Here is a 27,260-nt window from a genome sequence, read left to right on the forward strand (position 1 = left end):
TCCAAGTTGATTTATTGATAAAGATAGTTTACTATTATTCGAAATATATGACTCATTGTTATCGTAGATTATAATTTCATCGTTTCCTTGCATAGACTTTATTATGAAATTATAAGCATATTCTCTTTTTTATTATTGTTTTCAATTATAGTGCACGCTAAATATGTATTTTGACTTGGATTATTTCAAATTATTAAAAATATATGTTTAAAAAAATGGTCTATGTTTAGTAAATTTTTTTTATATTTTAAAAAATTACTTTATTATGTAATTTAAAAAAACTCTATTTTATAGCATAAACACATATGAAATGAAATTAAATAAAAATGCTGTCAGGATTTTTCATATTTTAATATTAAAATTTGTAATAATGCGATTACTCAATGTTTATCTATATTAATATTCGTAAAGATTTTTTTTTTACATTCATTTGTTTCAAGTGCTTTTTTATATTTCACTAGAACAATACAAAGCGAGCGCTTCGCGTGTTCCTTTTCATTATACATTTTTAATGATATATGCACAAAATCATACATATATGTCACAAAATAATACCGATATAATTTTATTGCAATCACTGCAAAAGAACATCAAGGCAACAAGATATCATGTCAACAATTTTTGAATTAAAATAAATTATATAGTACAGACGTTTTACAAATATAATGATATCAAAAATAAAAGCATTTTATCAAACGATAAAATTAAAAATAATGATAATGGCAAGATAATGGTAGATCGTTATAATGTCGAATGTACTATAATCGAAACGTTTATATTATATTGTAATCGGGAAAATGTGAATCCGTTAGATCGACCTCAGGCACGAGCTATCATCGCGCGAAATAAATATTCGTTACTTGTCTAGATGCTCGTCTTCTATTCGGTCTTAGCGGGCTGCTTCTGTCTCAAGACGAGACAAGGTGTCCTCGATCAAGACAAACGGTCAACGATACAATGATACTATATCTCATCAACTCTCTCGCATTTCCATTATCGCTTACAGTTCGGCTATCCTGACTTTTGGCCGTCCCGGTCAAACATAAAACTAAAATCAACGCTCATCGCACACACAATTTATAAATAATGAATAATTAAAATAAAGTCATTAAATATTACATTTATGTACGCATATAAGGACGCATCTGATCTGGCGCCAATATGCCCGTATACGGTCGCTGGGTTAATTGAAATCCGTCGGCAACAACATAACGATCGCGATCTAATGCTTTCTTTACAACATATGGGCCTTTAAACTTTGGCACCAACTTCTTATTAATTCCAGTCGTTGTTTCGATATTACGAATCTCAACATAGTCGCCAACCTTATTATTACTCGGGGAAAACTCTATACACTTAAGACAGTTAAAAATATACTCTCGCACTTTCTCACGCATACGAGGGGACCAGTAGACTCGTGTAATATTTTCGATTACTTTATCAATTCCTACACGACCGAGATCGTCATGGCATGTCCGAATCACGTTTGATTCCATAGAGCGGGGGACATAAAAAAGCAGCTTTTTATTTTTATCCTTTCTATACCAGGGTGTCCCATTTTAAAAAACGCAATTGTTAATTGCAAATTACATATTTTTTCTTCGAAGAACAACTATGTGTTTTCTTTACACCAATTGATTCCTCTCATTATTTTGTACATAAAAGTATTGGTAAGATAATCGAAAAATGAATATTTTACAAGATATTTTACGGTTTATGTAAAATTAAGAAATGATTTCAAGCCTCATAACTCGGAAAGTACTTAATGAAAACTAACTTAATTATAGTGTTTTGGAAAGCTCTCGAGATGAGCAAGAATATGGAATAAAAAGTAGGCGGTTCCATTTAAAAAATTGAAGATGACCTTCACGCGACCTTCAAGTAACTATTCAAGATCAAAAATTAATGACACCATCTTATGTCCCCCTTGAAATCATACAACTTTTGTCTGAAACATTTTTGCTGAAAATGCTTCGTTGAAGAATTATCGAGGTGCGTTTTTTAAAATAGGACACCCTGTATACACAAGCCCGTCTCGTAATTTATAATATTTGACTTCGCCATTCTCAAGCTCGTTGCGGATCCTTAAAATTTCTTCATCGCGATCTTGACAAACGGACAGAGTTCTTTCCAATCCTCGAGAACAAGTACACCGTGGCATCGGTTAAGCGCATCAACGTGACTCATCTGCTCACCTGGACGATAGACAATTTCATAATCATAATTTTGCAAAAATAGAGCCCAACGCGAAATTCGAGGATTCACGTCTCTTTTATTCAAAGTCAGACGGAAGCTATCGCAATCTGTAATAATTGTAATTTTCGTCCCGCAAGATTTATGTGGAATCTTTTCAGCGCATACACAACAGGAAGACGCTTTAATTCAAAGCTATGGTACCGCGACTCGGCGGGTGTTGTTCGTTGACTCCAAAGTGAGATCGGACGCCAAGTATTATCGGTTTGTTTTTGCAATAGAATACCGCCAAAACCACTAGCGCTTGCATCACAGTGTAATTCTGTTTTTGCTTGTGGTGAATAAATCGCAAGTACTGGTCTAGTAGCTAAATATCGCTCGAGTGTCTCAAACGCGGAACTCTCGACGGACTCGAATTTGAAAGCAGCGTTTTTCCTTATCATCTCATATAATGGCTTTGCCAATACCGAGAAGTTTCGAATAAATCGACGAAAATAACTCGCCAATCCAATAAATCCTTGTACAGGGTGTTTCCGCAACATACACATCATTAAGTCGGGTTGCCTATCTGCCCACTCAGGAGCATGCTTTACTGGGCTCGCAGAATAAGATTAAAATGGGAATAAGGAAAAAGGAATCTGTTTTTATCACTCTATTATAATGAACAGTTGTGAAACTTAATAATATAAATAAAATATTTATCTAATAATAAATCAAATAGTAATAGATAAAATAACATAAATAAAATTTAATAAACAAATTTGGACAAATATAATGAAAAATACTTATAATGAAAAATATATTTGATTTTTAAATATAATAAATTATAAAAACTCAATATAATCACTATTTTCTTCTAAATATAGAGCAATCCTGCTGAAAATGTTTCTCACTTGTTTTATCAGAAGAGTGATCTCTGCCCATGGATCTTATGCCTATGGACTTTTTTATGTGGAACATCTTAAAAAATAAACTATATCACACCCTGCCGAAAAATGTAGAAATTTTTAAAAATAGAATTCGTAACGCATGTGCGGAGATCACTTCTCTCATGATAAGTCGCGTGAAAGAAAATTTCATGAGCAGAATTGTTTTATGGTTAGAAGAATGTGGTGGTTACATTGAACATTTATTATAATTTATTACATTTAAAGATCAAAAATATTTGTCATTATAAGTATATTTTATTATATTTGTTTATTATATTTTTTACTGTATTTGTTCAAATTTATTTATTAAATTTACGTTAGTATATGCTAATATATATTAATATTTATTATTAAATATTATAATTAAATGTTATAATGTGTTATTGAACAAATTTGTCAATTTATATATTAGAATTGAATATTTTATATATATTATTATTATCTATATTATTAAAAATATATTACATATAAATATATAATATATATTATTAAATATATATTTTATCTATATTATTAAATTTCGCAATTATTTACTATAATAAAATGATAAAATTTCCCTTTCCTTACTTCCCGTTGAACTCGCATTCTGATCTTATTCAGCGAGTCTAATAAAGTATGCCCCTGACGATGGGCATCCCGACTTAATGATGTGTATGTTGCGGAAACACCCTGTACATCCTCTACATTACGCGGTATTGGCTAATTAAGAATAGATTTGATATTCTCATCGTTCGATTGAACATCATATGCATTAACGCAATATCCTAAATATTAAGTGTATAACTAAGTTCCCGCCGCTCATAATTAAATGGCTCCAGCTGCAAATGTAGTGAAGTTAGGCATTTGTCAATAAAATTGAGTGCGCAATAATTTATTTTTTGTGAAAGAGATATTTTTTGAATCGATTTAAAATTAAATGTGATAAGTTGTTTTTTCGACATGTACTTCTTCACTACTTTGATTTAAATAAAACTGCAGCTGAAGCTCATCGATTGATTTCTGAAACAGTCACGGCTGACCGCTATCAACAACAATTATACCGATTGAATGATGAATTGATGCGAAAAAGGCCAGTAATCGACGTAAAGTGATTCTTTTGCGTGACAACACGCGACCTCATCATGTTGCAAGAATCGTAAAAGAAACACTATTGGAGCTCGAATGCGAAGTTCTCCCGCACCCGCCTATTCTTCAGACTTGGCCCCATCGGATTATCACCTTTTCCTATCAATGCAACACGTGCTCGCCGATACACACTTCTCCAATTACGAAGAAGTCCAAAAATGCATCGATCAATGGATTGCTTAAAAAAACAAGTCGTTCTATCGTCGCGGAATCCAACTTTTGCAAAAAAGATGGGAAAAGTCATAGAAAACAAAGGATTATATTTTGATTAATATATTAATTCATTTTCTTATTGAAATAAATGCATTTTTCAAGTAAAAAAACGGCGGGAACTTAGTTATACACCTAATATTTTATTTCTGTTTGAGCGAAATAACATTTATCCAGCCGAAGTTGCAAGTGATGTTTACCTGCTATCTCAAAGACTTTAGATAAGATTTCAATGTGCTCATCCATGTCCTTCGTTGCGATCAACAAGTCATCGAGATAAATCAATATTTTGTTTTCTCGGATTAATGCACCCACAGAAAAGATTTCTAAATTTAATGCTATTACACTTCAATCTATCATAAAATAGGATTGATATAGCGACACACAATCATGTCTTTTATTAAAAAAAGAATATTTTAATCTTAAATGGAAAATTCTTAAATCTAGCATAAAATGATCCTGATACTATCTACAAAAAACGACAGACGCATATCGGTTTCACGCAACTACTGACGCTAATATCAAATTATTCTAAGTGCAAGAATATACAGGGTGGCCCACGTAAAGTGTTACAAATTTATATCTCGGAAACGAAGCAATTTAGAGAAAAATGTTTCAGACAAAAGTTGTATGGTTTTAAGGGGGACATAAGATGGTGCCATTAGTTTGACTTTGAAGAGTCACCTGAAGGTCACGTGAAGGTCACCTCCAACTTTTTAAACGGGACACCCTATATACTTTTACATATTCTTGTAGCTCATCTCGAAGGCTTTCCAAAACACTATAATTAAGTTAGTTTTCATTAAGTACTTTCCGAGTTATGAGGCTTGAAATCATTTCTTAATTTTATACATAAACCGTAAAATATCTTGTAAAATATTCATTTTTCGATTATCTTACCTTAATACTTTTATGTACAAAATAAGGAGAGGAATCAACTGGTGTAAAAAAAAGACATAATTATTTCGAAAAAAAAAATGTAATTGTTAATTGCAAATTACATTTTTTCTTTATGTACGCCGTAAATGTTCATAAATTTGTTTTCATAATTTTTGTCAGAAATTTTAAGTAAATAATGTACTTTGTCGATATTAAGACCGATATCAAACCGATACACCTTGCGGAAGACACCCTTACTACTACAAGTGGCACGCATAAAATGGGACAGCTAGAATTTTTTTAATGATTGGAAGTGTGCTTTTTCGATAGTAAGAGTGTCTGCCGCAGGGTGTATAGGGCCGATACTGATCCTATTTTGTGCGTGGCATTTTGGAAATCGCCGAGTGTGACAGCAGAAATGGGAGAAATTATTTTTGACGAAGCTAGAATTTTTTTAGTTATCCGAAGAATGGTTTTTCGATAATAAGTGTATCTGTCGTAGGGCGTATTGAAATATTATGTTTCATGCTGTGCTATATTGTATTATTCTACACATATATGATGTATTTTGTTATTTATATGTACTTTCTAAAAATCGCTTGTGGAACGTTCCAAACTTCAACCAGCTGATTTTTTCTTATCTTTATTAGAGGGAAGATCGATAGTAGAAAAGATCAAAAAGTAGAATTCAATTCTCGAATATATTCTTAAGTTAAATTGAATATTTAAATCGTAAAATTTATTTAACAAGATTAAACTATATTAATATTCGGATATTAATATACATCTATGTCAGTTTTTTTCATTTGTGTGATTGAATAAACATAATGAAATGTAAAAATGTCACGGACGGCCGTGAAAGAAAAAAATAATATCTTTCAAAATTTATAAATGAACAAAGTATTTGTATATAAAAAAGATAAAGTTGTTTTCACTCTTCATATTGAAGAGAAAAACGATATATATAGAATGATATAAGAAACGATATAAGAAGATTGAATATAGATTTCAAAAAAATATTTGTTATATTCATAAATTAAAATTGAAAATTTTTATCGTAGAGTTTATACTGTACAAAGCCGAGCTGCGAATACGGACGTTAGTTTACTTGGACGGTTTTTCGCAGATCCTTATATATTTCGCGATCGCATATGATTCATTAGTTTATTTAATTTTTCTTATAATAATTATTAATTATAATGAATATAATATAATATTATAATAAATATAAGGATAATAAAATTAAGTGCCAAGAAACACGATACGATTACAACTCCAATAAGATAAATATGATCTCTCTCTCTCTCTCAGCGCATATAAGTATATAAATGACGATGAAAAAGGCAAAAAATTTCATTGAAAAAAATTTGTATTAAAATAAAATTGGAATAAGATCTTAAGGGGATATTCTAGTCTAGAAGCCGGATTTCTATGCTATTTTTGCGAATTTAAAAAAAAAGTATAAGTTTTCTTGGGACAAAGATTTCTCCTATATATTTACCCATATTTAAAGTATGTTTCAAAATTTTTTTATTAAAAAATGATTATTAATAAGCGCAGTATAAAACATTGAATGTACTCATAAAAAAAAAAGTTGGCCCACGGCTTGCACGATTCCGGCTGTTCTGCTTATCTGAAACAAAAAAACCAAAAAGATTCTTAATTAGTATGAGTTTGGCTATCGCCGGTACCAGAATGAAAAAAAATATTGAAAATTAAAAAAATGACATTTAAAAAATCAAGTTTCGATTTTTTCCATTTTTTTTCCTTCATTAAAGGGCTGTAAAAATTAAGAAAAAAAAAGATTTCGACTTGATTCTGGTAGGGACTATAGCCACACATATCCTGAAGATGTGTGCAAAAGCCTGGCTCAATTGATCAACTGGTTTTTGAGATATCATGCGAGCCAATTTGAAAAACATGGTTTCGAGAAAAATGCGTTTAAAGTTTTTCGTACTAATTACATAGAGATAATTTTACTTACGATCAATCAGCTGGTCCAAGACCATACAAGGGACCTTCCTCCCGCTCATAAATGTCTTGCCGAGCTGCTCTCTCTCTTCCCTGCGACTTATTCTTTCGTCTTTGGCGAAGTCAGTCGAGCGGACGATACGAACTTCGTCCCGAGAGTTTGCATACATCTCCGCTTGTTGACCAATAGTCACTCCCATTACATTTATAATTTTTAAAATTGGCATAAATCCTTCATTGAAGATAACAACCGCTAGAAAAGTTGCTATCTCAACAATTTTTGCCCAAGAATGAAGGTGTCTTGGAGCAAAAGTCCAAATCAATGAATTTAAAGATTCGTTATTATTTTGCGTTTCCGCTCCTAAACAACGTTCTAGCAATTCATCCGATGACAAGTCCTCATAAATAGGCTTAATTACTTCCAATACTTCATCAGTAAGAGGCGGATTATCATGACGGAAGCTTGCAAGTGTATCTTCAGCTTCGGCTTTACGCCACTTGCACCAGCTCTCTTTACCTGGAGGGCAGTTTTGATGTTGCGGCTTATCATCAGTGGAGCTTTCGTGATGATACGTGGCCCATATTGCCTTCCTCATTTCCTCGACAGAGTCCGGATGTCTGCGAATAGCCAAGCCATAATATGTCGTGAGTTCACCAATAATTTTATCTGTTAAGGGGATCCTAAACTGAACGGCGAACTCTTACATGATTACAGCGCCCTCATCTAACCCTCATCCCGTATATCTCTCTGTCATGTTATTTATAAAGAAGATTCACTGCTTTTTCCACTTTACTTTACCGATATTTCAGGTACGTCATACGGACTGAAATTTTCGAAAGAATGCCATTTATTAATTAGGCAATTAAATTCAGTTTTTATAGTTCGACAATGTTCTACGGTGCAGTACACAATCGTGAAAGCTACAGTTTTATGCATAAAAGCTAAAACTTTGATAAGAAGCTAATATTTGTACAAGTTGTACAGCTCCGACGCCATGTTAATTTAAGAAGTCGATAAATAAAAATGTAATTTTATACTTATTTTCTTTCTCAATATAAAATCTCATACTGTATAAAGTTTTCACGTGTCTATTTGCGTGTACACTTCAATTCTGGAGAAGGATTTTTAATTCTATACAGGCAATAAAAATGGCACACTTCCGAAAATTACGGCGTTTTTGTCGATAAAACAGACGACTTTAGGATCCCCTTAACTTCCCAGCACCTTCGCCGCCGATATCTTTGTTATTTTTTTTCGCATCGCGAAGTCTCGCGCCCATTCTCTTTTCCACGTGACCGACGCACTCCTTCTTCACCACGGTGACTTCATCTTCATACGGATTCGCATTTAAAATTCCGTTTTACTGTCCCCATCTCCGATGTATTTCACGTAAAGAACTCCGTGCTTCTCTTTCGATCTCGAAAACATTTCAGTTCCATACCACTCATTATATTCGTTAATATTGTCATTTTTTTTATTCCACAAATTACACGCTTGGCAAAAGCTACTTTTAACCTCCGCATCGACCACTTTTTTGGAATATTTTCCAATTAAAGTAGACACACCAAATAAAGATGAAGATCCCCTTTTTTTCCATGTTTCGTCGCCGGAAACCGTTAAATGTGTCGCAACATTTCCAGCCGCTTCGTTCTTTATCTTCTCATCTTCAATTGCTTGTTTTAAAATCCAACTGTAAACTGCAGATGTCGCTACGTAGATATTGTCAAGGCATACGTAATAAGTGTTTGCAGCCATGCCTTGGCAAATATCCATCAAACCGCAAAATAAATTTAGGCCTTCTCGTCCAACACCCAAAAGTCGCAAAACAAAAACAATTCGACGATTTATTTCATACGCCTTGTTAATAAATGGCGATGAATCGATATATACTTCATTACAGTCGCACTTTACATAAATTTTGAATCCCAAACCTCGATTTGGCGTTTGGGAGAATTGAATATTACTTTTGCAATTTTTTGCAGATCACAAGAGATGCAATTGTAAAAAACACCGTGAAAAAATTCAAGATGCAATAACCAAATTATTTTGAAATAGGAAAGTCGATCTCTTCCGAAGTTCGCAATTTTTTTGCCGACGTGCTCGTAAATTCCGAATCCTGCTCAGCTGTGTGCTGATTACCTCGAAAATGCCGTTTTCTCTGACGAAAAGTTCGATTTAATTTTGTACCTTTTTTATCCATTTTCAAGATTTTTTAGCGTGTAAATAAACGAGTAACTTAGCTTACGTCATCTTTTTAAAAGTAAGGACGTGTTTCGTCTCCAAAAAATTGCATAATTTGACGCATTCCACGAGGTGAAATAAATTTTTTTCGCAAATTTCATGATAATCATAGTAAAATATGAACTTTTATGTGTGAACTTAAAAAAAATAAAGTTTTTACAATTTTTTTTCATGGAGTTACGACACATCGAAGTTACCATTTTTGTTCATTTACCGCCAACATTAGCATTACCTGATGCGCACCACGAGGAGGTTGCTAGTCGGATTAGAAGCATCGTGTGTGTGTGTGTGTGTGTGTGTGTGTTGGAGGACGGAATGTAAAAATGTTCATATTTAAAAATGTGTATTGTCGCCTTGTTTTCGGATAATCTCTTGCAGACGCTCATGCATATTGTTGCAGGCTTTAATTATTGCCTGAGGAATTTCATTCCATATTTGATTTAGCGCTGTGATCATTTCCATATTTCTGTCCTCCAACACACACACACACATATATATAGAGGATGAAAAGGTGTTCGAGCAGTGTAGAGATAAGAGATCTGAATAAACTCACGGTAGCTGCCTTAAAAGAGTTGCTGCCAGCGCGTGGTCCAGTATCAGCACGAAAATCGAATTAATCTCGCGCGTAATGGAAGCTGATCGGGAGCGTGGTTGGACGATGGACGAGAAGATAATGAAGATGTCGGGGATTCTTTATAAGGAGCTGGCACGTCAAATGCGCAGCCAACGATGAATCCACAGCAACGAAAGATCGATTTATACAGAAGAGAGAAAGAGAGAGAGAGAGATTTATTAATTTTTATGAGGAAATATGATTAATCTAAAGAAAGATTAAAACAATACAGTTTTTTAATGAAAAAAAGTTTTTAATAAATGAAAAAAAAATCATTAATAAAAATAACTGTAAAGACTTATTGAAACGTTATATTAGATATTTTTCTTGAAAATGAATATTGAAATATAGAACATTTAGATTCCGAAAAAAACAAAGTAAATATACCAAAGTAAATATAATTTTTATTTATTTATCTCAAATTCAGTTTCATGTTTAAGATTTCTTCTAATGCAATTACATATTTCTGTACTTTTTATAATGTGGATATCTAACAAGTTTTAAAAATTTTATTCTCTTCCTTACATAAATTTATAGAAGTATTAAAATGTATGAGAAATAAAGGAATATGTTCTCAACAAAGATTTTATTTGTAGATTGTATGTTTATTATGTTATTTTCAAAATTTACATGTTCTTCCTGACCTTAAGTGAGAGATCTATTAAAAACGAACGAAACATAATAAACATTTACCAAATTTATTTGAAACTTAACTGATATAATAATTCGGTTCAACTGTGAAAAAATAAAGCTAAAAGTAACGATATTAGTATGTGATATAGTATACGCATTTTTTCGAACGAAATATTAATCTCGTGCTCGTTCCTCATTCGCGTTCGTTATATAATTAATTTAAGATATTCTATTTATGTAATGTTGAGGAAGAAAATTAATTCTAGGCATTTATTATAAATAAAGTTTTAAAAACAAAATATAGATAATATTAAATATTTTTGAAATAATTTTACAGCTATGCTGTGAATTAAACATACATATAATAATATTAAAAAATACTAGGCTTAGATTTAAATATTCTCTACATATCAAAATATGTGTGTGTGTGTAACTAAATGATATTATTATAATATACCTCTATTTTCTTATTAGCTACATTATTCACAGAAGATAAAAATAATAATTGCAATATAGAAATATGTTAATAATTCATCATTCATGATTGAATCTTTATCTTTTGAAAATTGAAGAGAAATGTCTCTTAAGAAACAAAATAGGTGCCCGTTATTCAATAAATTTTTGTAAGCGTACATTCAAAAAAGAAGAGATATATCAGTAGTTTATGTAGATTTAAAGTCTTACCTTACTTGTTGAACCAGACATAAGTTTAAATCCAAAATAAGTTTAAATCCAAACGTATAAAGATTCAATAGCGATCTTACCGCTTTAAAAGACTATTATAAACTGACGCGAAACGCTCTGCGCAGCATATGTGTGTGGTCTTTTGATTGTGTGAGTTTGAGAGAGCCGCGTTCTCATGCTTACTGTGTACATACATATGTGTCATGTAAATATCCTTGATTATACATAACAAACGAATATCTTATTTTCATCGATATCGAGAAATAAAAAAAAAAATAAATATATATATATGTATAATTTTTATAATTTTTGTATCTCGTTTTTATTTATAGTTTTCATTCAGAACAAAATGTCAAAGACGAAATCAATTTAGTTAACAAATTTTTAATAAAAATAGTATTTGTCATTTTCATTTGTAAATATCGTTGTTCTTTTTCTGTCTAGTTATGGTTCTAAAATATGTACTACGAATTCTCAAAATAGCGGATTAAAAATGCGAGGAATATATAATGAAAACCGAAAAACACGAAATATATCGTAAAACGAGATATATGGTATCGTCGAATAAAGTTTGCCCGCATTTCAGTTTATCAAATGTATACATCCAAGAACATTTATAAATATAATTCATGTTGAGATCATACGTTAACGTTTCTTGCATCGAAAAATGTTTCATATTCGAAAAATGAGTGACAATCAGAATTTTATTATATTATGATTAAAATATTTAAAATACATCGACATATTCATCAATTTCTAAAACAATATTTCTTCCGCTATGATACTCTACAGCGATACCATTTCTCTAATTCCGAAATGTTCAACCGCAGATTACAAAGTCATCTGATTATATATTTCTTTATTATGACGATTACAAGTGATAAACGAATTACAAAACAAGATAATGAGCGTCTTTGTTTGATGTATAGAATAAATTTAATTGCTTTTAATGTGTGTGAAAAAATTAATTCTATTTTATGTCATTTTTTTATTTAAATTTTATGAGCAAAAAACAGGCCTGTTAAAATGTTTTGACGTTGTACTTGTTTGGCAGTGTTTCTTTATGACAAAGAAAAAAATGAAAGAAACCTTAATTTTCATTTATTCACTTTTTATTAATTTTCTTATTTCAAAGATATAAAGAATATTCATCATAAATGTTTCTATTTGATTCATTTTAATTGAAGATTAAAATTTATAGATTTAAAGATAGAAAAACATTTTCTTTTTCAAACTTTACCGCAATCTTCATTATTTATAAAGAATCAAACAATTTTGAATTTGTTACTGTCGAATAAGTGTTATTGTTATAGTCGATTAATGAAAAATATACAATGGATGCAGTATCAGTAACATATTTAATTGAACTTTTTATGTAATGTTAAATAATTTCGTATTGTACAAAGATTAGCAAGAACCCCATTTAAAAATTACAAAGCATAATTATTTGTCTATTAATTATTCTTGAATTAAATTAAAAAAAAATTAATAAGTATAGTAAATATTAATAATGACATATATAAAAATATTAAGTTTTATATTTCGTCTATTTTTCGTCTATATTTTAAGTTTAATACATACTTGATATATTTAATTAATACGCTTGATACAAATTACATACACAAATACATAGAGTTGAATTTTAATATGTGTGTAAGTAAAAAGTTGTCTATTTAAAAGTAATTAATTAGTATTATAAGTGTATACATATGTACTTGTATATATAATAAGTATTACGTAAATTTAATTAACTATATCTATAAATATTAAATCTGCATTACAAAGAAAGCCAATGTATAATGTAAAAATTACAATATAAAATTACTCACAAAGTTAATTAAAAACAATTAAACAAATTATTGACAATAATATATAAAAGTAATTATTAATTGATTAATTACGTATGTCAATTTATATATCTTGTCTCAAACATTTGTGCTGTTTTCGATTTTTAAACAGTTGGACGCGTTATAGATTTTTATATTTTTAACCGAGGAATACAGATTGAAGATATTTTGTCTGTCTTTCAATCTGCGACCAGCGTGTTTTTATCTTGCGTTCAAAATCGGAAAGAACTGGTCCTTCAATCTCTTTTTTAGTGAATTCTTTTATCTAAAAAAAATTATTTTAACAGTTGTCATCTATAAATGATTTCGTAATTGTAGCATTATTATGTAATCAGAACCTCATTATTAACAGAATTATACATAGAATAAAATATGCAGGGTGTCAGGCAATTTTTTACCTTTACGAAGTAAGAAGGTAGATTGGCTCAAATTAAGAAGAAAGGTACTATACTATTTTGCGATATTCGCAATAATTAACGAAAAATTAATTAAAGAAGATCGGCCAATGCGCGTGGCTAGAAGCACACGACGGCGAAGGCGGTCTGACTGTAACATAATGGCGGCGCGCGGCGAAGCGGCGATTGGGGAGGGGAGGAGCCTTCGCCACGCGCTTACACACTCATCGCTCCTAATTTTCGTTAATTATTGCGAATATCGCAAAATAGTATAGTACCTTCCTTCTTAATTTGAGCCAATCTACCTTCTTACTTCGTGAAGGTCAAAAATTGCCTGACACCCTGTATACTCTTTATAGAATAATATACTTTTATACTCGGAGAAGATTATATATACATATATATTTATATATAAATATATTACATATAAATATATATATATATATATATATACACAAAGTGTTTCATGATCTCTGTTACCAGCTTTTATGCTAGATATAAGAGCTAAAATTGAATATTTTTTGACAATAAACTTATGTTTGCAAATTCATTCAGTTTCAACGCGATAACAAATAAATGATATTTGCAGTCTAGAACTTTGATGAAGACAACCTACTCAACGCTACTGTGTTGTAGATGTATACTAAAGCTATGGACTAGCTCGCGAAGCTTTTCCTCCTGCACGTTGGCTAAGCGGCAAAGATAGTGCAAGAGAGATGTTTTTTATCATATTTATATTTTAATTGTTTTGTTTTATTTCAAAAAATATTACAACAGTTGCTGAAAATGAGTTAATATATTGTTACATGGACGGCAATGTTGGACAATGTTTCTGATTCTGTCAATGATTCTATCAAAGATCTAACATCTCTATCAAAGCGCTAGATTGTATGAAAGTATTATTTTTGGATCGCGTTGAAATTATGAATTAGTGAACATAAGTTTATTATCTAAAGATGCTCAATTTTAATCTCTATCATAAAAGTTTGTATCAATCTTGAAACACGTATACACATGTAAAATAAAAAATAAATTCACAAACAAAAATTTCACGGTGCACTTATAGATGATTTCACCGATTTCAATGACATTGACATACATAGTAAGGTCACTGTTCTGAGTATCAAAAGATTTTAAGAGTCGCTCATTGCTCAATAAAAAGTTATTAACAAAAAAGTTTAATGAATAGAACATAATTTTGCGACATGTACGTTCAAGGAAGAATATCCAACATAACCCGAATCAAATTTTAGTTGTAAATAAAAAATAGGTTTGGTTCAGGTTATACCTTCCGGAAGTAGAGTGAACCCATAGGGGAAGGGGGTCGGAAATCACTGTGTCCATGCATGTACTTTGCAAGACGAAGCGAAGGCTATGATTAAATGTAGAATAAACTTCGCTTCGTCTTGCAAAGTATATGCATGAACACAGTAAGTTCCGTCCCCCCTCCGTCCCTGCGGGGGACACCACTTCTGGAAGATATAATCGAACCAAAACCTATTTTTTATTTACAATTAAAATTGGGTTTTGAAATTCCTTATATAACCCTCAAATTGCATCGTGTTTTTGTATTGTACAAAATAGAAGTTTTTTTTAGGATGCAGTGTAGGGGAAGGACAGACCCCTCCCCCGCCCACACGTTTCATATTTAGTAAATATAAATTTATACTATTATAAATTTTATATTTATAATTTTCGGACACCGTGTACGTTTTACAAAATGAATCCGCCAGAGTCATATATTTACTACATATAAATAAATGAATCTGGTGGATTCATTTTGTAAAACATACACGGTGTCCGAAAATTATAAGTATAATATTTGTAGAACTTTCTTTGTGTTTATAACATTTTAATAAACAATGAGCGACACTTAAAACCTTTTGATACTTACTCAGGACAACATATGTCAAGGTCATTGAAATCGGTGCGATCGTCCGTAATGTGTGCGCATAATTACAAATTTAACAAATAAATATGTAACTTTAATTAATTAAAAGTACCTTGTCCAACTGTTCTTTAGAATACACATTGTTAATTATGACAGCTAATGCTGTAATTTTATTGACGTGCCTATAAGGACAAAACAGTACAATTATAATTAATACGAACAATAATAATTCATATTTATATATTTTTATGAAACAATATTTTTACCTATAATGATATATAATTTTTTTGAAATTATTTAATATGTCTTCAAGCATATGCTTAGTATTTCTGGTAAGTGTAGAAAGAAAAATATTAGCGATTAAAGTTTCAGTTCGCTCTATCGAATTGGATTGATAATAAAGTGAATTATGCCAAAAAAATCCAAAATTAGCTGGTAATTTTAACTTTAAATAATTGATTATGATTTCAGAACTTTCAATGTAAGCAAGACATTCTAAAATTGTATGATCAACTTCTTCTCTGCTTTTATTAAAAACTTTATCCCATGTACCACGATCTGCCGTTTTCAAACCATTACAATATGTCCACCTCTTCCATCCAGGCGAAAGTCTATGGAAGACAATCCAGAAGAGAAGTAAGAATCTTTTAATAAAATTGTGTTAAATGCTCTAGTATTACATAAATAATGAACATAAACATGATAATTAATTTCTCAAACATATATGCACAATATAAAATATATCTCAATAAAGAATCAAGTATTATAAAATAATTACTTTATTTCGGGATTTTTCAAATGCCATTTGTAATTGATGATTGGCCCATGTTGTGCACGACGTATCATTTATGATACATTTCCATTTTGCGAGTTCTTGTCTTAAACAATTAACATGATCATCATTGGTATCTTCATCGAACAAATTCCACGTTACATTAAGCGGCTTTTTCATTTTCTAAAATTTGATAAAGGTAGCATTTTTTATTTAATTCTTTCACATTTACAAGAATGGTTAATGCATACAAGTGTATTTTTACTAGACAATTTTATTTTAATAAGTATATGAAATTTTATAGCATAAATTACTACGATTTTCAAATTTACCGATCATTTATTTGAATAATTGTATACATATTTTATATCATCCAAATACATGCATTATTAATATATATATATATATATATATATATATATATATATATATTAATAATGGATGTATTTGGATGATATAAAATATGTATACAATATATATAAATATATATATATATATATATATATATATATATATATATGTATGTATCGCTCTATATACATATCTCATTGATGTGTCAATCGATAAATTTGCTATATAATCTTCTTTTTTTAATTGTTTTAATTTAAATGATGCCTATCACATACAAATATTAAAAATTGCAAATTTGTAAATTTTCATTTTTTTATAAAACAGACGTTTACAAATGGCTTAATATCTGCTGTATACAATGTAATAAAATTAAAAGTACAAGTTAATTTCTACAAAATATTTTATAAAGATTTTAATATTGCCGCAAATATTTTATTCAGGAAGAAAATTAGTATGACGAAAATAATTGTTATTGTGTTCCATAATTTTCTAAAATTAAATATAAATTATATCATGTATAATATAAAATCTACAATTAGTATTAGAGAAAAATAAGAATACGAAACGTCCAAAATCTATAAAATGTAGTTATTAAATTTAAAGTTATATAAACATCTTTTGAAATTAAATTTTTGAGTTTTGACGAAGAAGAAACTATATAATTAAGTTCATTTTTTCCATCCTCTACTCTAATTTTTAAAGAGAATTTAATATTTAAAGAATTATTTTATGATGTATGATATATGAAATCATGATATGTATGTATTATATATTGTATTAGCTTACTAGAGAATTTCTTCATAAAATTTATTATTATATTTACCTGGAATTGAGAGTAAAATTTTGAGAATGCGAAAATATTCGAAAAAATAAATTCAAAAGCTTTGATCATAGGATACCATGCTATATAATCTTTTTCTTTTTGCAAATATATAGCGAGTTTCCAAAATAAAGAGAATTTAAGTCTTTTCTTTATCGCAAAATAGAATGCGTCATCGATGATTTGCGCCCGATTGAGAACATGTATGTTTCTATATTTTTCAGATGTTAAGTATCGCGCAATTTTTAGCCAATTCTTGGTGTCATATTTAACGCGGTAGTATCCTGTTATAAAACGAATTGCTTTTGTCGATTATTATAAACATTTAATTGATTTATATTGATTAAATACATATTACGAAATGTTAAAAATATCTAAAAAAAAACATTATTGTATTTTTAGAGATTTGTGTATTTTCTATTTTTGTTGCTTAAAAGTATCAAAAAACGCATATTATAAATAAGAAATAAAAATTTCAACTATATTACAATTGATAAAGTATATATATATATATATATATATATATATATATATATACACACATATATATTCATATATACTAGATTTGATATGTTTCTTTATTATTTTTGAATAAAATCACAAATTTCAATAATTTTGGTAAACTATAATTTGCAACAAATTCTCTTTAAATTAGTTTTGATTTATTCAATTATAATATTGAAATAATACACACAATATAAATAGATAATAAAAATATAAGTTTATCATTCAATTTTTACCAGCTTGTTGTAAATTTAAAATTATCCACTGATCTTTCTCAAGAAAGAATTCAATTTTTGAATTGGAAGATGTTAACCATCGAATATTTGACCAAGTTATGGTAAAATTAGGCTTCGATTCCGTAGTATAAGTCACGGGTATGTAATATTGTTTTTTATCCAACTTGTTGCGAAATATTACCGATATAGTTGTAACATTGTTTAAATAATTTCACATCACATTCAATACGGGAAAACATCTCTGCATGGACCATGAATCTACCGTGCTTCTTACATTAAACTGATACTCGGAATCTAATTCATCTATGACATTTTGGATAGCCTTCCATAAACTATCGGAAGTTCTTCCCATCTCAGTATATCTATAAGATTTAACATTATGACAATAATGTTGAATACTATGTATATTTGATCAGCATCACAAAAAGGAAAATCGCAATTTACATAACTTATTTATGTATTTTAATGTTATATAATGTAAAGCTCAAAAGGAGATATAGAGAAATTTTTAAATTTTAATATATATTTTATAATTTTAATACATATATATAATAATTTTTATATATGTACATAACTTAATATATACCCGTCAGCCAAATCTCTTCTAACAGATTTTGCCAAATGCCTGCTACAAACTATTGTCGGCAGAAAGACCACAAATTGTATGCAAAATCTGTTATATCAGACAGTGATAGCACAATGTTTATAGAAATGTTATAAAATCTGCTGAGATAATTTGATAGCAGACAGAAGGATACTAGCAAAAACCGAGCAGGATTAGCACAGGATTATCATAGCAGATTGGCAGCAGAAATCGAATAGGACCTGCGCGATGCAATTTGATGTCAGATTGCCGGTAGAAACCAGCAGTATTTGCACACACAATCTCTGATAGCAAATTGACAGCAGAAGCGGAACAAGGTTTGCATGATTCAATAGTTCCTTCGCTTACCGCTATGTAATGTATGTACTTTCTTGCAATCAAATTTCTGTCAAAAATATATATAAAGTCGCGATTAATAAAAGATCAAAAATATAGTAACTATTTCACTTTAATTTTTGATAGAAGTAGATGAATTTTAGAATATTAAACTGATTGGAATCAATAAGATAAATGGAAAATTATTCATTATGCCTATTTGAAGCGTAAAAAAGAATTTAATTCTAAATAAATATTTCCAGTTTTATAAATCAAAATTAAATTTAAATTAAATTAAATTTACTTTTATCATTTATTTTATTATTAATTTAATTAAATTGAATTAGTTCTTCGCTATGAGAGATACAACTACGATATAACATATATTACATTATATGTCATTATATTACATTATATGTCATTACATTATATGTCAGAAGAAAATTGTAATTAACCGGTAACTCGCAGATAATCTGTTATTTAGCACTTGTAATAATCAATTTTGTTGCATTTATATAACATTAATATAAGTAAGCGCGAATCTTGTTCGGTTTCTTCTGTCAGACAGTTTGCCATCAGATTGCGCGTGCGCAGATTCTCTGCACAATCTGACATCATATCGCATTGCGCAGATCCTGCTTGGTTTCTGCCGACAATCTGTTATCAGATTACGTTTTACAGACCCTGTTGCTAGAACAGAAGCTTAATGCGAACACAGATAGCTATAGTGTGATTCTGATCGAATCTGCTGCCAATCTCTTAACATTTTGTTTACTGGGTGTGTGTATGTGTGTGTGTGTGTGTGTGTGTGTGTGTGTGTGTCTGCTTGTGTATACTTTTTTGTAATTTGACATCTATAATTTTATTAATGATGGAATCCGTCTTAGTTAAATAAATAATGGTTTTATAATTTTGACATTACAAAGATTAAAATTTTGTATTCTACGTATATTTATATGTTATTTGGTTCTTGAAATATTATATAATTTGAATTAATCTTTAGCACTCGGATGTCCCTTCTGAGAAAAAATAGTAAGTCTAGCAAATCACTTGGATGTTCCCTTTCAGAAGACATAAAGACTTTGTTAGTGATTGTTGGTAGGTAACTCGCGAGATGACTCCGAGTACAAAGGGTTAATATTGTTTGGAATTTAGAAATGATCACATTTTATCTTATTTCTTAAGAAAAACTCAAGTTGAAATTCACTCGAGAAATATTCATAAATACAAATAACAGCATAAATCTGAGACTTTTCAAATATGTATCTTTTTTAAACAATAGAGGAAAGAAAACATATTGTCAAACTTATCATATATTCGATTTTCTCTTTTGCTACGATGTATATATATTATTATATTACAATATATTATACTCACTGAATGCTCAAATATATGTTGATACCTTTTGAAAATATATTAGGCGACAATATTCGTTCTAACATGCGCCATATGATGGAACCTATAATGATACAAATAAGGAAAATGATTTATAATATATTTAAAATGCTTCTATCGTGCGCGAGCGTTGTTCATAAGTTCCTAAATAAATCTAAAATTAAAACTAAATAACAATGTTTGTGTATTTAAATCTATGTAACAAAAAATGAAGAAAATGTTAAATATACCCCAAAGAAACCAAACAAGAAATATAATAATTAGCAGATAGAAAGTAAATGATTAAATAAATTTGATAAATGTTATAGGGGAAATTCCATTTAGTCACAATAGTAATTATATTAATATAATTACATAATAGCATTACATTAAAAAAAGTAAAAGGTATAAGAAAGAAGAGAGATAAATACATATAACAATACATATAAGACAACAATACAAGATTAAAAATTAAAATAAGAAGAAAAATTAAAATAACGAAGATAAAAACAGACATAAAAGAAAGTATGATTATAAGTGTAATAATTTTGTTTATAGAATCTAACTAAGATATCGAATCAGCGCCTTCTTAAAGAGAATTCGCTGGTTAAATAAAAATATTAATTCTATCTAAATATCTGTTTGCTGACAAACAAAAAATTAATAGACATATATCTACCATACAGATTTCTTTGATTCACATGAAAAAGCAAGTTCTTTTGAGATGCCTTCCTAGTATCTACAAATTGAGTAACATTAAGATATCAGAGCAGCCAACCATTTATAACTTTATATAAAAATGTGAGATCGAAAAGAAAGTCTCCTGTTCAATTCACTCAATATATGCACTTAGGCATGACAAGTAACGATGTTGAATACATTTTCATCAATCAAAATGCTATTACTATTCTAATAAGAAAGCTATGCATTGAGCTAAATATAAAGTAAACTTCAAGGACAAACTATCATATAATAACTATCATAATAAAACAATTTAATAGTATTGATATTAACTTACATTTGAACTATTTACATATTCGAAAAGTAATGTCTAGTTTCTGAAATGTAGTACTTACAATTGTTTGAATGTGTCTATCAAAGAATAAATCTATTTATAATGAAATATATTTAAATTTAATAAATTACATCCGTATAAAAATTGATACTCATGTCTTTTCATTTTTTGCAGTTGTAAAAATTAAAAACAATATACAGAAATTAGTCTTATGTTTCTGATTTCTTTCTTACTGTCATAGCAAGAATTAATTTGTAATGAAATATTATAATAAAATAATAACAAATAAACTGCGAATTACAAATAAATTTATATATAACTAATTTTTCTGATTCTTTTGTGATATTGATATTTGCTAATTATAGCTTTTATTCATTTACACAATGTGATATATATACATACCTTTGATATGGGAAAGAAAACTGTATATATAATTTTCAGGATAGTTATCACATCCTATAACAGAGTTTATATCGATGTAAGTATTGAGATCGAGTAATTCATGTTGAAATTGAACTGTAAACAAATCCATCATCCGGAAATCTGGCACAATCTAAAAATAGAATTCGAGTATAAAATTAATTGAGAACAAAAAGCTGTCGACACATATATAAACAATCATAATCAATCCCTGCTCAATATGATTGTAATATTTTATTATAAAGTTTGAAACTATAGTAAAGTATGTTTCTATATTTAATGTGTGTCATATTTTAAAAAAATTAAATGTTATAATTACATAGAAAATATTTTTATAAGATTTTGTCAACGTTTGTAGGTAAAAAGCGTTTTCTTAATAATTTTAACAATTAAGGATTAAAAGGCTGTGTATGTGTAACACAATACGAATAACATAAATTTGAATTTCGTATCAAATAAGAGCGGATACATATAATAGTGCGTTAGATTCATCGAAAATTTTTTCGATGAAACTGATGATTAATTTTATACGGAGCACAAATTTTTCTTGGTCTATATACTAACAATAAATGTATAATTAAATCTCAAGTTGAGATTTTTAATAAATCTCTTTTTACTCCCCCTGAAAAAGTGTCGGCGAGAAAAATGATGGGGTAAAGTCGCTGGATCGAGAATCGAGTCTTTCGCTTCCGGACGACTGTTCTTGTCACTAAGCTATTCAGACTCCACATCACGACACTTCTAATTTTGCCTACAAATATCTATTACTAATAATTAATATTAATGTAATCTGTAATTATTATTCCTATTAGTAATAGATATTAATAATAATTAATTTTTCTATTATTAATTATTATTAATATCTATTTCTAATCTATTACTATTAATGCCATGTTTCAGCCGGATGTGTGACGCGCACTATCATTCGCGTCTGGCTCTTATTTTGTTGTGAAATTTAAATTTGGGTTAATAATATTAATTTTAAAGTACATGTTATATTCTTATTTTTCTCTAAATGGATTTATAGGAATTTAAAAGACTGGAGTAATTATATGACTCGAGTTAGCATAGTTTTCAATTTAAAAAATATCAAAAAATTTACACAAATATTTAACAATTTTTTATATATTTATAAATGCTGCGTTCTCTCCCTCGCATCCGTAATTCTCTTACACTCGCGCACACGCATTAAATGGACACTTTCTTAAGAACAAAAATAACTTTATGCACAACACTAAAACGATATACAAGAATACACAATTACATAATAATACATTAATCAACGCGCACAAACATTCTAAATTCCAGTCTCAATCTCAACTGTTATTATTTCTTATTTTAAATCTCCACCGCGATGTTCTTCTGTCTAAGCGGGCCGATCGATGATATCGATCGGCCCGTCAGCTGACATCGAGCACAATACCGGGTGATGGCGAGGATGCAACACTATGTTGTTGTATTATTAATTATTTTGACTGCATATTTAAATAGAATTAAGAGATACGATTACCTCATCGATAATATATACTTGTTGAAATATAATAAAGCCTTCATTTAACCATAGTTGAAACCAATAAGATGGATCTAGTAGGTTGCCAATATATTTTTGTATCATCTTACGTGCTATTAAGGGTGCAATTATCATTTTGCGTTCGGACGGATCCATTTCTTCATTGTACATGATGTCTGCTTCTCTAAAAATCATTATATGTTTTTATTATTAATATGTATGCTATATAAATGTATGACAAATTTCGGAAAATAATATAATTTTTTATATACATTATGTGTTTTTTAAATACATTAACTTATTAAACAGAATATACAGGGTGTCGCAGACCACCCGTCTCAGCCGAATATCTCAAAAACTGAGCGCGGCAGACAAAAATATTTCAAACAAAAGTTGTAAGGTTTCAAGTAACGCATTATATGGCGATATCAGTATGACCTTGAAGAGTGTTGTCACCTAAAGGTCACCTTGAATTCTGTAAATGGAAACCCCAATTTTTTATTGCATATTCTTGTAGCTTATCTCGAGGGCTTTCCAAAACACTATAATAAAATATTTTTCCCTCAAGTGCTTTTCGAGTTATAAGGCTTGAAATCATTTCTTAATTTTACATAAACCGTAAAATATCTTGGAAAATATTCATTTTTCGATTATCTTACCTTAATACTTTTATGTACAAAATAATGAGAGGAATCAATTCATGTAAAGAAAACACATAGTTATTTTTAAGAAAAAATATGTAATTTGCAATTAACAATTACATATTTTTTCTTAAAAATAACTATGTGTTTTCTTTACACCAATTAATTCCTCTCATTATTTTGTGCATAAAAGTATTAAGGTAAGATAATCGAAAAATGAATATTTTACAAGATATTTTACGGTTTATGTAAAATTAAGAAATTATTTCAAGCCTCATAACTCGAAAAGTACTTAATGAAAAAATATTTAATTATAATGTTTTGGAAAGCTCTCGAGATAAGCTACAAGAATATGTAAAAGTATATAGGATGTCCTATTTAAAAAGTTGGAGGTGACCTTCACGTGACCTTCAGGTGACTCTTTAAGGTCAAACCAATGGTACCCTCTTATGGCTCCCTCGAAACCATACAACTTTTGTCTGAAACATTTTTGTCTTAAACTTATGGATTTTGAGATATTTCAGTGCGTACATTAAAATGGCCTACCCTGTATATATATATATTATACATATATATATATATATATTTTTTTTAAATTATATATGTTACCTGTGAAATACAAATCCCAAAATCTCTTTGGCTTCATCTTGTAAATTCGGAATTATGACATGATCCACTTTTCTTTCAGATGAAACAAGGGTCCACTTAAAGAATCCCTCCGAATTTTGCCAATAATTTTCCAAATACATAGTAACATTTTTAATAACACGTAGCGCAAAATTTACATGTGGTATCATTTGCGATTTGCACCACATGCTAATAGTATCAGTTAAGTTGATACGATGAAATTCGAACACCACAAATACTATATTATCCATAGAAATCAAAACATTCTCATAATATGTCTTCGTATCATTCAATATCAGTTCAGATTCTTGTTTTGGTATATTCGACAAAACTGTGTATTTTCTATGATGTATTATGGAAATATTAAAAGTAGTTTTTAATTCTGGCTTATTCCAAAATGGGAACATTTGAGGTTTCCTTGTATGGATACCTGCTGTGATTAACCACCTGCAAAATTTTAACGATATAATTTAAATAATGGTTAATTTTAGACATAGATTTGTAAGCATAGAATTGATAAATATATAATTTGATTTTGATATTGCAGTATATTCTTCTACTTACTCTTTATTTCCATCACCGTTTATATATGAAGTTCCGAGAAAGTTTCTTACGATATTAATTGGAATTTCAACACTTATATTTAGATTGTATATTCCAGTTAACAAGACATTCTCGAACTTGAGCGCGACAATATTTTTAGCAATATGATCTGTTGATATTTTTTTATAATCCATTTTACTGTTATATAACGGCTTTAATTCCAATCTCATATTCTCATTTGTACAGATTGGATCCATATGGAAACTTATTTGTTGTGTTGCATGTATAATATAAATAGTAATTATGTATTCGCCAATGAGGTATTAGTCGTTCAATTCTAACTTTACGTTATAATGTAACAGCAGTATATAATTTGATAATTTGTCGATTAATGCACTGCTCCGTGCGCTTTCTGATGTCTTATCAATAGTAATCGCTATTGCCATTGTAGCAATGTATATTAGATTACTACTTAATAATAGTTTTAAAAATGTCATATTAAATTTCACTCGGATATCTATAAAAATCTTTCTTTATTAGAAACAAGGTATTTAAAAAGAGTAAATTTAATCGATTGTTGTTTGAAAAGAGAACTTACACTAATTTTTATAAGGAAATACGATTAATTTAAAGAAAGATTAAAACAATACAGTTTTTTAATAAATGAGAAAAAAATCATTAATAAAAACAACTGTAAAAACTTATTGAAACGTTATATTAGATATTTTTCTTGAAAATGAATATTGGAATATAGAACATATTAAATTCCGTAAAGAACAAACAAAGTAAATATACCAAGGTAAATATAATTTTTATTTATTTGTCTTAAGTTCAGTTTCATCTTTAAGATTTCTTCTAGTGCAATTACATATTTCTGTGTATTTCATATTGTGGAATTTTATATGTATATATATAACAAGTTTTAAAAATCTTGATCTCTTCTTTACATAAATTTATAGAAGCAAAATGTATGAGAAATAAAGGAATATATATTCTCAACAGCTATACTATTATGTTATTTTCAAAGTTTATATGTCCCTCCTGACCTTAAGTGAAAGATGTATTAAAAGCGACGAACAATAAACATGTACAAATTTATTTGAAACTTAACTGATATAACAATTCAAATCAAATGTGAAAAAATAAAGCTAAAAGTAACGATATTAATATGTGTTATGGCATACGCATTTTTTCGAACGAAATATTAATCTACTGCTTGTTCCTCATTCGCATTCGTTATATATTTAATTTAAGATATTCTATTTATGTAATGTTGGAAAAGAACATTAATTCTAGGCATTTATTTAAAAAAAGTTTTAAAAACAAAGTACAGATAATATTAAATATATTTGAAATAATTTTACAGCTATGCTGTAGAATTAAACATACATATAATAATATTAAAAAATACTTGGCTTAGATTTAAATATTTTTTACATATCCAAATATGTGTGTGTGTAATTAAATGATATTATTATAATATACCTCTATTTTCTTATTAGCTACATTATTTACAGAAGATAAAAATAATAATTTGAATATAGAAATATGTCTTTTGAAAATTGAAGAGAAATGTCGCTTTTTAGAAACAAAATAGGTGCCCGTTATTTAACATATTTTTGTATGCGTACATTCAAAAAAAAGGAGATATATCAGTAGTTTATGTAGGTATAAAGTCTTACCGTACTTGTTGAACCAGACATAAGTTTAAATCCAAAAGATTCAATAGCGATCTTACCGCTTCAACAGACTATTATAAACTGACGGAGCTATCGATTACCTGTAATAAAGTATCTAAGATATGTACATACATTGATGCCGAAACGAAAACGCGAAACGCTCTGCGCAGCGTTTTCGTGTTTTCGTTTCGGCATCAATGTGTGTGGTCTTCTGATTGTGTGAGTTTGAGAGAGCCG

General features: G+C 29.0%; 2 pseudogenes across 2 annotated transcripts; both read right to left on the reverse strand.

Moving 5' to 3' along the window:
- Positions 1–6,874: 6,874 nt before the first annotated feature.
- On the reverse strand, positions 6,875–9,349 carry LOC145970664 (uncharacterized; annotated as a pseudogene). The gene is made up of 3 exons (XR_014438559.1): positions 8,523–9,349; positions 7,321–7,988; positions 6,875–6,969 (listed from the first exon to the last, which is right to left on the reverse strand). The product of XR_014438559.1 is annotated as an uncharacterized LOC145970664 (transcript).
- A 2,551-nt stretch (positions 9,350–11,900) lies between these two features.
- Positions 11,901–27,145, reverse strand: LOC145970927 (aminopeptidase N-like; annotated as a pseudogene). Its single transcript, XR_014438678.1, has 12 exons — positions 27,027–27,145; positions 25,366–25,861; positions 24,784–25,248; positions 23,534–23,717; positions 22,006–22,156; positions 20,592–20,673; positions 18,296–18,657; positions 17,559–17,839; positions 16,391–16,567; positions 15,879–16,223; positions 15,725–15,794; positions 11,901–13,591 (listed from the first exon to the last, which is right to left on the reverse strand). The product of XR_014438678.1 is annotated as an aminopeptidase N-like (transcript).
- Positions 27,146–27,260: the final 115 nt, after the last annotated feature.

The sequence above is a fragment of the Camponotus vicinus genome, unplaced genomic scaffold, assembly GCF_025532165.1.
Source record: "Camponotus vicinus isolate PSW18456_S1 unplaced genomic scaffold, iyCamVici1.0 SCAF_4, whole genome shotgun sequence".
Taxonomy (NCBI): Eukaryota; Metazoa; Arthropoda; class Insecta; order Hymenoptera; family Formicidae; genus Camponotus; species Camponotus vicinus.